The sequence below is a fragment of the Episyrphus balteatus genome, chromosome 3 (assembly GCF_945859705.1).
Source record: "Episyrphus balteatus chromosome 3, idEpiBalt1.1, whole genome shotgun sequence".
In the NCBI taxonomy this organism is placed as follows: Eukaryota; Metazoa; Arthropoda; class Insecta; order Diptera; family Syrphidae; genus Episyrphus; species Episyrphus balteatus.
The window spans coordinates 96,537,907-96,553,990 of NC_079136.1; the positions used below are offsets into that span (position 1 = coordinate 96,537,907).

The window sequence follows — 16,084 nt, forward strand, 5'->3', positions numbered from 1 at the left end:
CTTTATTTTGTATTTTTTTATGTTTCGGTCAACCAGTGAGATTTATCGCTGAGAGAAAAAAATAAATCTCATCTGCAAATGCATCAATTCCTAGAGACATGGGAGTGGCACCACTCCTGAAAGCTTATATTCTCAGCTACCCGATAGTGGTATAATCCGGCTTTTCGGTTTTTTTTTCAAAACTCCGAGAAAATCGCGTTGACAGCTTGAGATAAAATTTTGGGAGTGGTGCAAAATGATAGCTTGTGTCGTGGGCCTACGCTTTGCACATTGTCAGATTTTTTAAAAAATCTCCTTCCATGTTAGTCCGCCACATTTTCTTAAAAAAAAATTTCGTGCCTAGTTTTTTTGATTTATTAAGTTCTCCCGGTTTGAGAACGCGTGCACCTACAGGGACGGAAGTGGTTATGTAGGTTAGATTCCCCGCTACCTTTTGGCATCAAAACATTTTTTCATTTTTTTCAAAATTCTGAGATATAGCCGTTTGAAGTTGGGCGGGCGAAAACGCTTTGACTTAGATATTAGAACATCGGTCTCCTAAAATATTCGAAATTGCATTGGTTGTGCTTGTCGTCCCAGCGACTCAAATCACAGTGGAAAACACATTTTTGTCTTTAGATTTTACTTTAAACGAAAAGAGATATAATCTTGGGTCTAAAGAACTTTGAGAGTCTCATTATTTAAAACATAAACTTAGAAAAAACATCCTTTTCATATTTATTTTTGCAATATAAAGACATTCTTGACATATTCGACATTTTCCTTTGAATTGACCATTTTTGATTTATTTTCAGCGAAAACGGTTAGAGGTTGACTTTTTCCATTTATTTTTTTTTTTTTGTCTCAACTACTGAGAGATATTTAAAAAAAATTTAAAAAAAATCTCAACCGATAACCTTTACTTTTGATTTTTTTAAATAAATCTCAAACCTTAACCGAAACTATTTAAAGTAATGTGGTAACTCTCAGAGAGAAACCGATTGAAAATAAAGGTTGACTGTTATTTCTGGTCTCTGGTATTTACTTTAACTCGTTATATCTCCAAATTCACTTTTTGTGACTTTCCATATCAAATAGGGAAGAAATAATTTGGAAATTCCCAAAACTAATCCAATCAGTGATGAATTTTAGTATTGTTACTGCCTTAACAATTGCTTCAAAATGTTCAACAGATTCTCAGTCCGATCCAGGTCAAGTGATTTTGCTGACTATGACATCGTTTGAAATTTTTGATTTTCGATGAAATATTTAACAATTTTAAAATTTTCTAGTTGGAAAATTATATCAGACAACATGTATCCTTTTGTTGTCAAAAAAAAAAAAAATTGGTAAATTGTAGCGTTTTATATCAAAATAAATTCCATTGTTCGTTATTTCAGAAAAATTTATTAAAGGTAAAGTCTATTGCTGTTTAGGAAACTACTTGATTGTTCTTAATAGTGTTATATCGCATGATCTTGTTATTCAACATAAGTTTTTCTTCCAAAAATTATTCGACTTTAAAACTTTGGTTTCAAATAGTTGATTGATTATGTTGCTGCTTGGCATATTGCAGCGTTCTGTTAAACCCACTTATTTTTTTTTTTCACTTCAGATTCTTTGATGTAGTAAGCTTAGAACAAGCTTTTAACTACAATCAGAGGCTCATCATAAGTGCATGTTAGTGGTTAGTAGACAAAAAATACAACCTCCCACATGCACAATATAAAAACAAAATAATTACAAACAAATTTACAAGTTATAAAATTATAAGTACAAAAAATCCAACATTTATTTAAAACATTGATTAACAGTCACGATTGTGGAGCACTGGTTCGAAACAATGTTTTTAAACCCATTTTCGTCAAATTAAAGTCTAAGGATGAATGGTTCAAGTTAAAAAGTTTACTCATGCGACTAAGAGGCTCATTAATACCATAGTTTGTTCTATGAAAGTCGATATGCAAAGGTTCAAATCTTCGTAGGAGGTGAGATCCACCCGGATAATTTATACCAATACAAGCTAATAGATCAGGGGCGTCAATTTGGGAATTAATAAGCTGATGAAGAAAGATTAAATCATTATTTACACGTCTCTGTGCTAAAGTTTGTATCTGAAGAAGTTGAATGCGATGTTCATAAGGTGGCAAGTTGAAAGGGTCGGTCCAAGGAAGACCTTTTAGAGCGAAGCGTACAAAATTGTGTTGAATAGATTCGATTCGGTTTTTATGAACTTCATAAAAAGGACTCCATACTTGAGAAGCGTACTCAAGATGGGGTCGAACGTAGCAGTTGTACAAAGATAGAGTAACAAATGGATCATCAAATTCCTTTGCCCAACGTTTAATAAAACCAAGCATTGAGCTCGCTTTATTTACTATAAAATTGATGTGTTCAGTAAATCCTAAATTTGAACTAAATTGGACACCCAAGTCTTTGAAGCTAAATACTCTACATAGCTTATGTTGCAAGATGTAGTAATCAAAAATATTAATGACTCGTTTTCTCGAGAATGTAATTGTTTGGCATTTAGCTGGGTTAAGTGAAAGGCCATTTTTACCACACCAAACATTAAAACTGTTAATATCGCTTTGTAGAAGGATACGGTCATTGTCAGACTTAATTTCTTTAAAAATCTTCATATCATCAGCAAATATGAGAATATCACTTGAAGTTATGCACGAGATTACGTCGTTTATAGCTAAAATGAATAAAAATGGGCCTAGGTGACTTCCCTGAGGGACGCCAGAGTTGGCTATAAAAAGATCTGAAAGACAGTTTCTAAATTTGACCTGATAGGATCTTTGGTTAAGATAAGATTCTACCCAGGCAATAAAAATACGTGGAAAACCAAAAGCTTTTAATTTGAAGATTATTATTTTATGACTAAGTTGATCAAATGCCTTTGAAAAGTCAGTGTAAACGCAGTCAACTTCATTACCTTTTTCTAATGCATTTGAACATTTATTTAAGAAGCTAAGAAGATTAGTTGTAGTAGATCTTTTTCTTACAAAGCCATGCTGCTTTTCACTTATCAGATTATTATTCTGAACCTTATTCAATACACTCACAAGAACATTATTGGTGTTGTCGATACCTTTCATTAAGCCCCCAAGAGTCTTCTTTCAAATCATTTTACAAATTAAAATTGTAATGTATTTAAGTTTTATGCAATGGGAATAGTTGGTGGCTGAGATATTGAGGATTAAAGATAACAACAAATCAATTTCTTAGCGGGAAGCGGTCAAATCAAGGTTTTCGAAATAAGAAATTGAATAAATATTTATTTATTCCTTCCATATGGCAATCAAGTATCAAATTGTGTTCCAAGTCAATAGAAAAAAGAAGAACCAAAATTTTTTTCACGGGAGTTTAAGCTTCAAAATGCTTTTCTATACCAACCGATACGACCATTTTTAACAAATTGACGGCCATTTAAAAAAAATTGGATTTTTGAATCCTTTTTATAATTTTTAACTTTTTTCTGGATAAGTAAAACAAAATTGATGGCTTATGGAGTTTAAGCGTAAAGTTTGTGCCTTCCAATGCACGTATTGCTTTTTTTAAAACGAGTATAAAAAAATTCGTGTGCAGTGCATGCATATCAATTAATATTTTAATTTTGTGCTTCCAATCCAATCATAAGTCCATTTCATTAAGATAAACTGTCTTTAACAATGTTTTTGTTTTATTAACACAAATGAAGTTGTTTTCATGTCTAATTAAATCAATCATTCTCTAACTATGACATTTTTACGTATGTTTAGGTTAAATTATGCCATTGCAAAATAATTCTATTTCCTGCATCAAACATACAATTTTGAGGAAAGAAAATAAAATATAAAAATAAATTTCGACACTAAATTTTGACCTAAGCGCTTTTTATGTCCCAAAAAAATAATGTGCCATTAGAAAAGAAATATTATTCCATACTAACGTTAAATCTTCCGACCCGGTGTCGGTCGGTCGGCCCCAAAAGAAAACCTGAGGAAATAGGCCATTGAACTTCTTTGTACCAATACATCGTATACATGGCTCTATCGCAGTAGGTAGGCAAGAGGTACCTAGACCTACAACAAGCTGCCTTCTTTTTCTTCTCTACGTGCGTGTTTTTTATTTTCCCTTACCATATGATTTTTTTTGCTGTCGTAACTGGTTTCTTCATACATCGTCATTGCCGCCGCCGCCGCCTTTGTGGAATGGCTGTTTTTTTTTTTTTTATTGTTGTTGTTAGTCAAAGGTTTGCTTAAAGAATAAATGTTTAACTTTTTTTTTTGAATAATAAAACAAAATAACATTAAGTGTAAAACGAAAGACATTGTATCAAAATAGTTGGTTTCCTAGCTGGTTTAATTATTTATTGATTTTCTTTTATTTTTACATCAAAATTATTTATTTAGATACAGTTTGTCAACGAATTGTTGATGAATTAACTTTTTGTTATATGATAGTATTTTTTGTAGCATTCTGATATTAATTATTAATGTTCTCAATCATAAGCATAGACATATTTTATCGAGTATTCAATTTTATCTCGGTTCAACTTTTTACTTAAAAGTAAAACTGATTCTGTCAACTTTTCTATATCCTTCGTACGTATATTAATTGATTCTACTCTCATTTCTTGTCTGTGTTTTGGACAGAAAATAAAACTGTTATGACATTCACAACATGAAAGTAAAGAAATAAACGTAGGGAAAGAACAAATTACAATCTAAATGAGAATCCCATTAGCTGGAAAAAAAAATTGATTAGTAATATAACACTCAATTGACATACTGCTCTATAATTAGATATTTTATTGATCTGTCATAGAGTGCGATTGATAGTTGCTATCACTGGAACTGGCGTATTGAACTCATCGCAAGTATAATTTTGCGTGAAATAAAGAAAATAATTCCATACAAATTGTTTATAAATTTTTCTTTTTCATTTTTTTGTTTGTAGTTAAATGTCAATAAGTTTCAAATAATATTAAGAAATTGATAGGTTATGTAATTTACATTGATTTTTGGTGGAAGTTATGAAAAGTTTGATTATAACTTTAACTGTCTTAACTCTGGCATACAATGACGATTGTCCGCGGTGACAAGTCGACGACCTTTGTTTTGTTTCGATTTCAAGGCACATGTGAATGTGAGATATAGGAATACTAGAGTTTAATCAACTCCTACACCCATTTTTTTGTCGGAAGTAAGTACTTAATTTGTTTGACCTTTTGGGATAAATCGTTTTTTGAATTTGTCTTCATATTTATTCAATTTCTTGTTTGGATTCTTCTTTTGTTTATTTTTAGTTTTTGCTTTGGTAAAAAAAAGAAACAATATTAAATTAATTCAAAAATGAAATGAAGAAGAAGATTGGTTTTATTATAAAAATTGTCTATACTACTGAAATAAATCAGTAAAGTAGAAGAATAAGTACTATATTTATTGGATTTGTTAAATAATTGATTTAATAAAGCTTTTTACGACCTTTAGTCCATACAAAAATTTAGCGTTTACAGTAAAAATGTAATGTAATTAAACTAATTTTGAAGTGATACCGATTTTAAATGCCTAACTCCAAATATTTATAATCTTTTGCAAAATTGTATCATAATATTTTAAACGAAATATGTCTTATATGCCATGAAACATGTGATAAAAATGCTTGAGAGAAGTACTTTAACTTTTTGTTATAAATATAATCTTAAAAATTTAATCAAACAAGTTTAATTTAATTGATAAATTATGATATGATCAAAATTTTGTAAACAAATAAATAAAATATTCAAGTTGCTAATCTCATTTAGAGCTCAATGGGATGATATGCGAATTATATGAAGGAATTTATATAAAACTTTTGTTCAGCAGATAACTGGTTTTATTGACTTGTTTATATTTTGTGTTAAATATTTAATATAATATGAAAGAAAGAGTTTATTTTTAATGTGCAACTTTTTATTTGATTTTAATTTTAAATTAATATTTTTTCAATTTTTTTTTTTAATAACGATATCTTACTTTTGTAAAGAAAATCTTCTTAAAATTGTAGTATACATTTTATGTATTTCCATATATTTTTTAAAGAACCACCGCTGCGCCGCGTCATTATATTAAGAAGAGGGAAGAGTTTTCAGGTGTTATCAATGAATGAGGGCTTTCTTGAAAAAAAGTTTTTTTTTTTAATTGATCGAAAACGACAAAACAAGCATTGAATTTTGAAAATTAAATTAGTACTTATTTACATAAATTTTGAACAAAATTAGTTCAAAATGTATTCAAAAACATTATTTATTTAAAAACAAAAAAAACAAAGTTCATGCCTATATCCCGTTGATTTTTAATAATTTTTTTTTCCCAAAACTTCAACTTTTTTTTTTTAGAAAATTGCGCTGCTAAAGGGGGGGAATAGGCAAGGCATCCCCGTCCCATACGATTTTCTTCTTTTCATGACCCAAAACCTGCACGCTCTAGCTTTTTGGTACGTTCCTTCTGAACCACCCCGTATATTCTCAATGGTTGCCAACCCACAAACCACGTTTTATAGTTTTAGTGTTTTTCATAACTTTGGCGCACATAAATCTGTCGCGCATAACTCTGGTATTCATAACTTCATCGGTTTTCCAGTTTTAACGATTTGGTAAAAGAAAAAGAAATATGTATAGCTGTTTTTGGCTTTTTACCAAAGTTAAGAAAAAAGTAGTTGCCATGTTTGTTTTTAAAAACAAAGAGAGATAAGGACAGTGACTTGAGGAATACTTACTCAACAAAGAAAAATTGGCTTTGCAAAGTCAAACAACTTTGGCATAAGTTTTTTATTTGACAAAGAAATCAAGAATTAAAAGTGTCACAAATAATATTTTTATCAAAGGAATGTTCCTTTTGAAGAGGCAGGTGAATCAGTATCAGAACCCCTATGAAATTTGGTTAACTGAGATACGAGAAAAGATCTTAAAGTAGATAGGTTTAATCTTATTGAAGTAAAATTGCAAAGATTTTCGTTGGGTTTTTACGATTCTTAAAATTGATAATTGATCGTTTTTTATTTTATTCATTTGATTAAATCATTTTTGCACCTGATAAGGATCAAGTTTTTAAAGTAAGCAAAAAACATTAAGATATCCTATTTTTGGTTAAATTTAGTGTTAAGATCCAAATTCCAAAACCTACTTCTGTTTTTGTTAACAAAATAGCTTGTGTGTGTGTTTTAGGAAAGATAAAACGAAAATGTTTTGTTTGTACGAAGAAGTCCAAATCAGGTATTGGCATTTATAAATGTCAAAGAAGGTGTGTTTGTTTAGTTATTTTAATAAATACAAACTTACCGTTATTTAAGCATATCCAGGTTTTATTTTTCCAAAATTAAGGAAAAGTTTGTAAACTCCTGTAAAATTGAACTTTAAGGAAAACAAGAGAACTTTTAAAACATGAACTTTGTACACTCATGTTTTAAAATGTAATTTATGTTTTATTTTGAGTTTTAATGTTTTTTTTAACTTATGAGCAAAGGGTGCTCTATTAGTTAGGTTCAACTACAGAAAAAAAATCATGCCTATATCCCACATTATCGCACAATGCCTTTATCAGCCGGGATAAGTCTATCGACGATAAAAATTATACGTTCTATTGCCGTTTCATCTATTCTCTATTGACTCTTTTCTTCCATCTTTGTCAATCTTTCGTTTATTTACATATATTCCTTATAAGAAAATTTTAAGTTTTTTTTGTTTTTTTTTTTTTTACAAAAATTCCAATTAAAGTGCGATATATATTATGTGCCAGATAAAATGGATGGATGTGCTGGAGTTTTTGTGTATGCTTCTATGCCTCTCGTTTATCAAATTTTATTTTACATTGACACTACATTCATCTACTTCTTTCCGTACAAGAGCATAGTTGCATGGATGCATGCATGTATCCATCCATACATTTATGAATAATGTGTCTCAATGGTTAATGGCACATACGCATACAATTCGCATTCATTTCATTTAGTTGTTGCTTTTTTTTCATTTTTTTTTTTTTTTATTTTTAAAATTCTTCTTCTCACTTTGTTTACCTGCTCTTGTGTGTATTGAAAATACACTACAGTTTACAAAATTATTTATTATTTAATTAAAAAATCAATGGCCTACCATAAAATATCAAAACTTAACTAGAACTGTAAGTACTATGTAGCTATGTAGTCTGTATACAGACGGTTGTTAGATGTGCCAACAATTTCCCAAGTGTCTTATCAGACACATTGAAAAAAAATTGTAATTGTCAGAGAAGCATTTGACACAGTATTTTGCCCCCAAAGATCTGGGGTCGAATTACGGCAAACGTTCGTTAACGAATGGTTGCTATGTGTCCCTGTCGTTTTCTATTAATTAAATAGAGATAGAAATGATCAAAACGTTAACGTATGATCGTAATCGTGTGCCGTAATTCGACCCCAGACAATTCTGCCTGACGAACGCTCCATAGCTCAAAAATCGTATTTAACAAATTAAAAAAAATTTTTCCTAAAACTTAATTGTTTAGGGATTTCTACTTGTGTTGCATTTATCGTATTTTATGGATAAATAAATAAAATAAATGATTTAAATCAGTTTCAGTTTCATAAGCGTTATCAAGCGTCGCACAATGGGGCAAAACTCAAAAAAGCTGGCATTTAATCAAATCATAAAGTTAAGCTTTGTTTTGAATAACCCAACTATTTCTCTTTGAAATATAATAGAGAATTAAACTCCTGCTCAAAATTAACGCACACTTTTTTCTTCTTTAGCTATACCCCTGCATCTTATTTAAAATGGCTTTAAAATTATTTGTTGTATTTTTTTGTGTTTGCTTATTGTTTAGCAAGTCAGAAAAATGCTAAACTGAAACAGTATTATCAACCAAAAAAAAAGATGAACCAAATTTAGCAATTCAAGGTCTGAAAACTGATATTAAAATAATTTTTGTTTTTTAAGAAAAAAAATGTTAAAAAATGGAAGCGCGTGACAGTTCTTTCCAATAATTTTATTCAATACTTGGCATTGCCTCCTCTAGCGCATATGATAATTTGGAGTTGTCTATTCATTCCACAAATTAAATTTTGAAGGTTTTGTTGCAACTTTTTTTTACTGCAGTTTTCCGTTGATCAAGAATGCTTAGAGGTGGATTTCGGCCGCAAATGCATTTTTTTCAACATCTCCTAGACATGTTCTATTGAATTGAAATCCGAATATCTGTGTGGTCATTTCAAAGCTGGCATATTTTAACCTTGAAGATATTCTCAAACCAATCTAGCATGCATTATCGTGCATCAGACTGAACTGTGGACCAAATCTAGGGGTGATTGGAACCGGATGCTGTTCGAGGATATCAGTCAAGTATCTTTGGGTACTTAAAGTAGGTCTAGGAGACCTCACTAACTCCGTAGGTGTTGTAAAGCAGAGTTTACTCCAATAAAATTTATGACTCATCTCTAAAAGGTTCGCGGGTTGACAGATAGACTTCAGCATACCGCTCCAAATCTTCCCCACAAACATTTTATTCCATACATTCAATTTAAGCTAACTCCTGTCTTATTTGAGAAAATAACCACGATACTGTGAGATAAAGTAATAGTAGGACTTTTTTGTAAAATAAATATGACGTGCGTTAAATTTGAGCAGGAGTGTAGTAATGAGAGAGAAAAAATTAATTTTAACCACGTGTAATTGAGGAGATTGGGTAGAATTTTTACGACTTTTATCATTTTGGGTTGTTTCAGTAAATTGTGTACTGTTTATTATTTATTACTTGTACTAAGTTGAATCTTTTTAAAATGGAATCAGTGAGCTTGGATACGTTCTAATGAATTTTCTTTTTATGAAAAATATGCATTCAAAATATTTTAATTCGTAGTCAAAAATGAAAAATAACCTGAAAATAATGTGTTTTTCAGCTCTCTTCTGAAAGCCAATACGTTTTATATGTCATTTTGTTCTGCGTTTTGTCTAGTTTTAGAATATGAAAAGTTTTCTTGCTACTTTTTGCTACCCTGTGTGAATTGTTCATTTTTAGTTGATGACGTCATTTTAAATTAAACTGATTGAGGATTTTCCGAAAAATTTTGAAAATCTTAAAAAAATATATGGGTGGTAACCCTAAAAATGGACGTGGCCATTCGAAATTTTGGCTATGAACTAACATTTGTATAAGTAGGATTTTTTCCAAATTTCAAGTGTCCATCTCATTTTATTGATTTAATGCCACCTTTTTGCCATTTTGCCCCATTGTGCGTCGTTCCGGGAACGCTTGACATTACAATGAAATCTCAAAAACAGCATGAAATTGTCATCATAAAACATATTTGATTTTATAATAATTCGGACCCCGAATTGTTCCACCTCTATGATTTTGGCCCTTAAACCAAAATTTTTACACAACACTGTATAATAACGAGCCTACTTACTTGCTTCGAAACATCAGAAACCACACCACAACTGACTTACTCTCTTATGCCAACACCTGTGTTATAGATTTCTTTATGTATAGAAAAATATATTCATTATAGGTACCTTTGCTAGATACACTTATTTAATTATATAGTAAAGTAAAGAGTGTGTAATGTATACATTTATATATAATTGAAAGGAAGACAACAACAACAACAACAAAAATTGTATCCAGCTCCAAGTGTAATGACATTTATGCCGAACAGCAGCAATTTGATGAAGAGACGCGATAAAAAAAACGTATGGTAGTGATGGTGTATTTTTTTATTTTTCGTTTCTATTTGCTCTAAAGTGTTATATCATAGTATGAGTGCGAATAAATTTCTCTCTGATCGACAGTGTTACCAGTTTGATTTATGTATGTTTTTTTTGGTGTTTGGAAGTTGGCAGTCCCAAATAAAAGAATACTCGTACTAATTTACTTTAAACTGTTAGTTTGGTGGGATATGTCTCACGTTGGGCGCCACTTTATCGAAAGATAAGGTTACTTTATTCGGGGAGAAGTCAGATTAGTTTATAAAGAATTTCTTGTAAAAAGGAAGGAATCGAGTATAATTCCTTTAACAATTTTCTTAAAGGAATAATGTAACACTTTAAGCAATGTCGTCTTATATAACGTGCAAATATAGCCGTGTTTTATTTGTAAATGTGTGTGTAGCTCAGTAAAAGGCTTTGTCAATTTCTCGCATAAGGCATTGCTTCCGAAAAAAAGTCGGTGGTTGAATTGAAACCCCTAGTTTTTATTTCAATCTTCGAAATTGTACTTTAAGATAAAAGTTGAGTTCCTATGATCTTTATTGTATTATTGAAGACGTTAATAGATTAGCTTTTTATAAAAGTTTTGCTTCCATCTTTAACCCTTTCGGACCCAGCGTTACTCTCATGTAACATTTTTTTCAAAATTCGTAAAAAATATTAAATTAAACAATTTTTTAGGTTACGATGGCTTAATTGAAAGATAATAATGCCTAGTTACTGGATTATTACAAAAAGTTAGTCAAATATCATACTTTTAATTTTTTTTTTATTGAGAAAGGGACTGAAATTCACATTTTTTTTTTCTGCAAAAAATTTTTTTTTTATATATGGTCATAATTTTGAAAAAAAGATATAAAAAATGTTAATGCAGAAAGTGTTTTGTTTTTTTGCTTAGAAGAAGTAGCATACATTATAGTTTCATAAAAAGTTATTTTCTCAGTTCTCCGACTTTTTTTTGGTGGTCATAGGCAGTGCATGTTACTTACATGTAACATGAGAAAAACACATTAGTTTTGCTAGGTATTTATTATTTTGGAAAATAACTTTTTGCTATTCATATTTCTTAGTTGTGATGTATTTGACCCGATAATAGCGAAAAAACATTTTTTAATATTGATTTTCATAGCTTGGGTTCGAAAGGGTTAAGTCAGTCAAATTTTTATCAATGTGCCTTCAATACCGTCTCTCTGTCCACAATAATTTCCAAAATAAAGCTATTTCAAAATTGTTTTGCAATTTTAGCAAAATTTAATTTAGAACTAGATAGGTATTAAGGTTTTAAAGCTTTATGAGTCATTATTTTTTTGTTTTCAAAAAAAAAAAGAAACCTGAACAAAAACATTCCTAAAAAACCGGTAACACTGACTTCTCATCTGTTTGTGTTTACTATGAACCAAACTCAGTACTTTTTTTTATATTCATTGTCATGTCAAACATCAACATGGACAAAAGCAAAGAGAAGAAAAAAAAAAAACTACAAAACAATACTAATATACCTGCATCCGATACATTCACCATGTTTGTTTTATGTTATAAAAATACTTACCAGAAATGCATTTGTATAGAAAGTATCTTAAAAAAAAAATAATAAATACAAACACGATTGACGAATGTGACGACGAAGAATAATACTAAAAAATAAATAACAAAATAAAATTAAACTAGATTTTTTATTTTTTCTTTCAAACACTACATTCTCTGTTGAAAGGGTTACCATCTTACATTTCATGTTTTATTTGATATTTTTTTTAAAGAGATGAAATAGGTATTTAGAAAATCAAAATAACTTTGAATTTTAAAAATTCAATCTTTATTTTACATTTCATTTTTTCAAAACTATATTTCGAAAAAAATGCATCGATTTTTCAAGGATTTTGAAAAAAATCCCTATCGGTGATAAAATTTCATATGTTGGTAACTCTGGCAACTTTGAGAGAGAAGCTGTTTGCACTAAGTGAGACTGTTGCAGACTTCAGTCTTTTTTCAATCGTTTCTTGGAGAAGAAGTTAGACAGAGGTTTTCGCGTTTAAGTCGACTCGCCTCGTCTCGTCGGGGTTTTTTCTTTTTTTTAATAATTTTTCTTGGTTACGTTTCGCTCCGGCCGCCCTATAAAGGAATTTATCATATTTTTTTTGTTATATTTTTCTTTCGTCGGCCATATCAGTTCTGGGTAGATTTTTTTTTCTCTTTATTATTTACTGTTTATTGTTCCTTTCTATTGTATCTCTCAATCCAGCTGGATATTTTGCTTTATAGGTAAAAAATTCAAAAAAAAAAAAACTGGTTAAAGTATTCCAATATTCGAATCCACAAACACGAAACAGGAACCATTTTCCTTTAAAACGAAAGAAGAAAGTCAGCTGTGTGGTTGGGTATTGGTTGGTTTTGTGAAGTTCTCGTTTGTGTGTTTTAAAACAGAAACACACAAAAATGAGGATAATATTTTTGTCGATTTAATACGTCAACGAAAATTCGAAATTAAAATATTTGTCATCGTTCGTTTAGTTTTCGTTGTTGTTTTTTTATTGTGGGTTTTTTTACTCAAATAAATGAAATGTTTGCTTAATGCTTTTGCTGGTCTCTCTCAGTTCAGTGGACTTTTTCTCGGTTCGAATATAGCGACTGAACTTTTTTTTTTTGTTTAAGTTTTCTTGTAGATATCTACGAGTATTTCGAAACATTTATCATCTCTCCACACTTTAGTTGTGTCATTTTTCTTCTTTTCTCGTGGACATACATTCTAAATATCTATCTTTATTTTTTCAAGTTTTTTTTTTTTACTTCTTTCCATGGTTTGTTCTGTTTCAATCGGAAATTTAAATTATATACATATATGAATGTATGTATAAAGTATTTCCCCTTCTTGTTTCATCTGTCAGTTTGGTCGGAGAAAGATTAGATAGACAAAGTTTGTGTATCTTTTTTTTTTAATAGGTTATTTCTTTAGTTTTTTATAGCTCTTTAAAAAGCAAACAGTTGTTGTCGAGTATAACAAAACCCTAACGAGTTTCATATACTACCTATCTCTACCTACATTTATTATGTTCGTTGGACAAAAAAGATATTAATCATAATTCACGTGTGTGTTACATTATATTTAACTATTTATATTATGTACATAAATGTACATTACTATGGTATAGAATATATGCATTATTTCGCGGTTGAACTATTTCAAGATATATTATCTCTGCCATCCAACCAACCTTCCTTACCTTAAAATGGATATGTACTCGTATCTCTGTCTGTCTAAAGAATGACTGACTGATAGAATCTTTGCGGTTTTATTTTTTTTATGTTTTTTTCTGAATAAATAAATAAATAAACATGAATTTGAAGTTTTTCAAAGTTTTTTTTATAGTCGCTAAGATGGAAAAGTATTATCTAAGTAATGAATTACGGATGCGAATTCTATTTTTTAATGACCGATTTCCTCATCAAGTTTGAAGTAATTTTTAAAGTTACACTTAACCTCAATAGCTTTATAACTTCAATAGTTGTTATTTGACTTAAATAATTCTAAAAATCACTGCCCAAGACACAAACATTTTCCAGACCGTTGTTAATCATTTTTAGCAGCTCTAGTCTTTAAATTTATTCATACATGAAAAGGCATACAAATTCTTACAAATTTTTTTTAATTATTAAAAGTTTTTTTGTATTTTTATTTTACTTACTAAACCAAAATACATTACATTCGAAATAAATTTTTCCACCAAAATTTTAAAAACGCTTGTGATAAGAAAAACTAAAAAAAGTAGTATTAAACTACCTCCAAAATGTGAAAAATGAAAATACATATCTTAAAAATTAGAGCTCCTGGAAAGAAACTAGTGTGATTTTTAGGCTAAGTGAACCCAAATGCATTATATTCAATAAAAAATTTTCTGGAAAATGTTAACAAACAGTTCAAATAAGCATAACTTAAAATTTAGTATGAAATTACCCCCAAAATGTGGAAAACTATAATATTTCAAAAAATAAAAATAATAAATGATTTATAGAATTACTGTCCCCAAATCTATAAAATATGAAATGTAAATCTTTCTGGAAAATTTTAAAATGTTAGAAAATTGTTGGGCAAAGTAATATTTATCTAGTAGGTAATACTAACTCTTTAACTTGACTCAATTACCAAAAGTCTAGTTTTTCAATTTCATTCTACAGCTGTTTTTTCCTTTGTTTCAAAATCATTAAAATAATGTACAATGATTGTTTTTGTTGACGGAACTATACAAAATTTTGAAATCTCCAGAAGTTATCAGTTTTTTCTTGCAATTTTCTAAAAATCATTGAAATCTTTTCAATTAAATTATTTTTTTTTTTTTTTTTAACATAGATACAATAGAAGTAGGAAACAGTTTACTGTCTGATTAAACGGTTTTTTGTTCGACTTGTCATCATTAATATTCCCTACCAAAATGTTTCTCAGTTTTTTTCGTACATACTTAGGAGATTGTTTATCAGCATTTATAATTTTATCTAATTGATTTGCTTCTATGTGTGTGTTTAATTTTTCAATTGTATTTTTCTAGAGTGCAATTTGTATAAGAAGAAAAAAAATTGTTTAAATAAAAAAAAAATAAATATTATAACATACCTACATATATGATAAAAATAAATTAATTTCCAAGTGTTTATTGTATTTAAGAGGTGCTTCAATAAAGTGTCAAATAAAGAAATAAAAATAAAAAAAAAGTGTGAACAAGTGTTTAAAAAAAAAACAACAAAAATCTACAACACTCTTATCAAATCATCAAAAGGAATACATATCACTCAATCAAAACAGCTGCTGTAGCTGTATCATAATCTTTCTCCAGTACAACACTTTTGTCTTACATATTATTGGATTTTAAAGATATTATGTGTTTATTGCTGAGACGGTAGCAATTTTACAAATTTTGCGGATATAGTTGAGTATGTAACTAATATTTGTTTTTTTTTTTTTTTTGTTTTTAACAGATTTAGAGGATTGTGAACATTGAATAGAAACCACAAGGGTTACTACTTGAAAATCATTTAATCATTTAAAAGCATTTAGAAATATGCCTATGTAATCGCAATATTCTTATGTGTATGAATTTTAATATTGGCTGAAACAAACTTAAAAGGAACACACCCTCGAGTATTTTTAAGGACTGTTAAAATTTTCAATGCCTTAGTACACACACATTTTATTAATTTCCCTCGAATTTTCCATAAATTATAATCTTTTATTCTATAAAAACAAAACTACCCTCGTAATGTTTGGTATCAGGTTGTTTTGTAATTGACATTCATATGTAGTAATATAGCATTATTTTATATCACTTATCAATATGGCTGTATTTGAATACTTGGGTATTAATGATTGTAAATGACTGAAACAGAACTTGAAGTACAAGTGGAAATAGT

At 29.3% G+C, this 16,084-nt stretch overlaps 1 protein-coding gene across 25 annotated transcripts in view; it reads left to right on the forward strand.

Annotated features, from left to right (window-relative positions):
- LOC129914762 (casein kinase I) overlaps window positions 1-16,084 on the forward strand; it is a 110,634-nt gene that overhangs the window by 10,921 nt on the left and 83,629 nt on the right. The window contains exons 1-2 of one of the 25 annotated variants that reach the window (XM_055994143.1): window positions 12,493-12,860; window positions 15,226-15,607. The exons of the other annotated variants lie outside the window; for them this stretch is intronic. The gene's annotated coding sequence lies outside the window, so the exon portion shown is untranslated. Of the gene's footprint in view, window positions 1-12,492; window positions 12,861-15,225; window positions 15,608-16,084 lie in introns of those variants that run through there. 25 annotated transcript variants of the gene reach the window in all.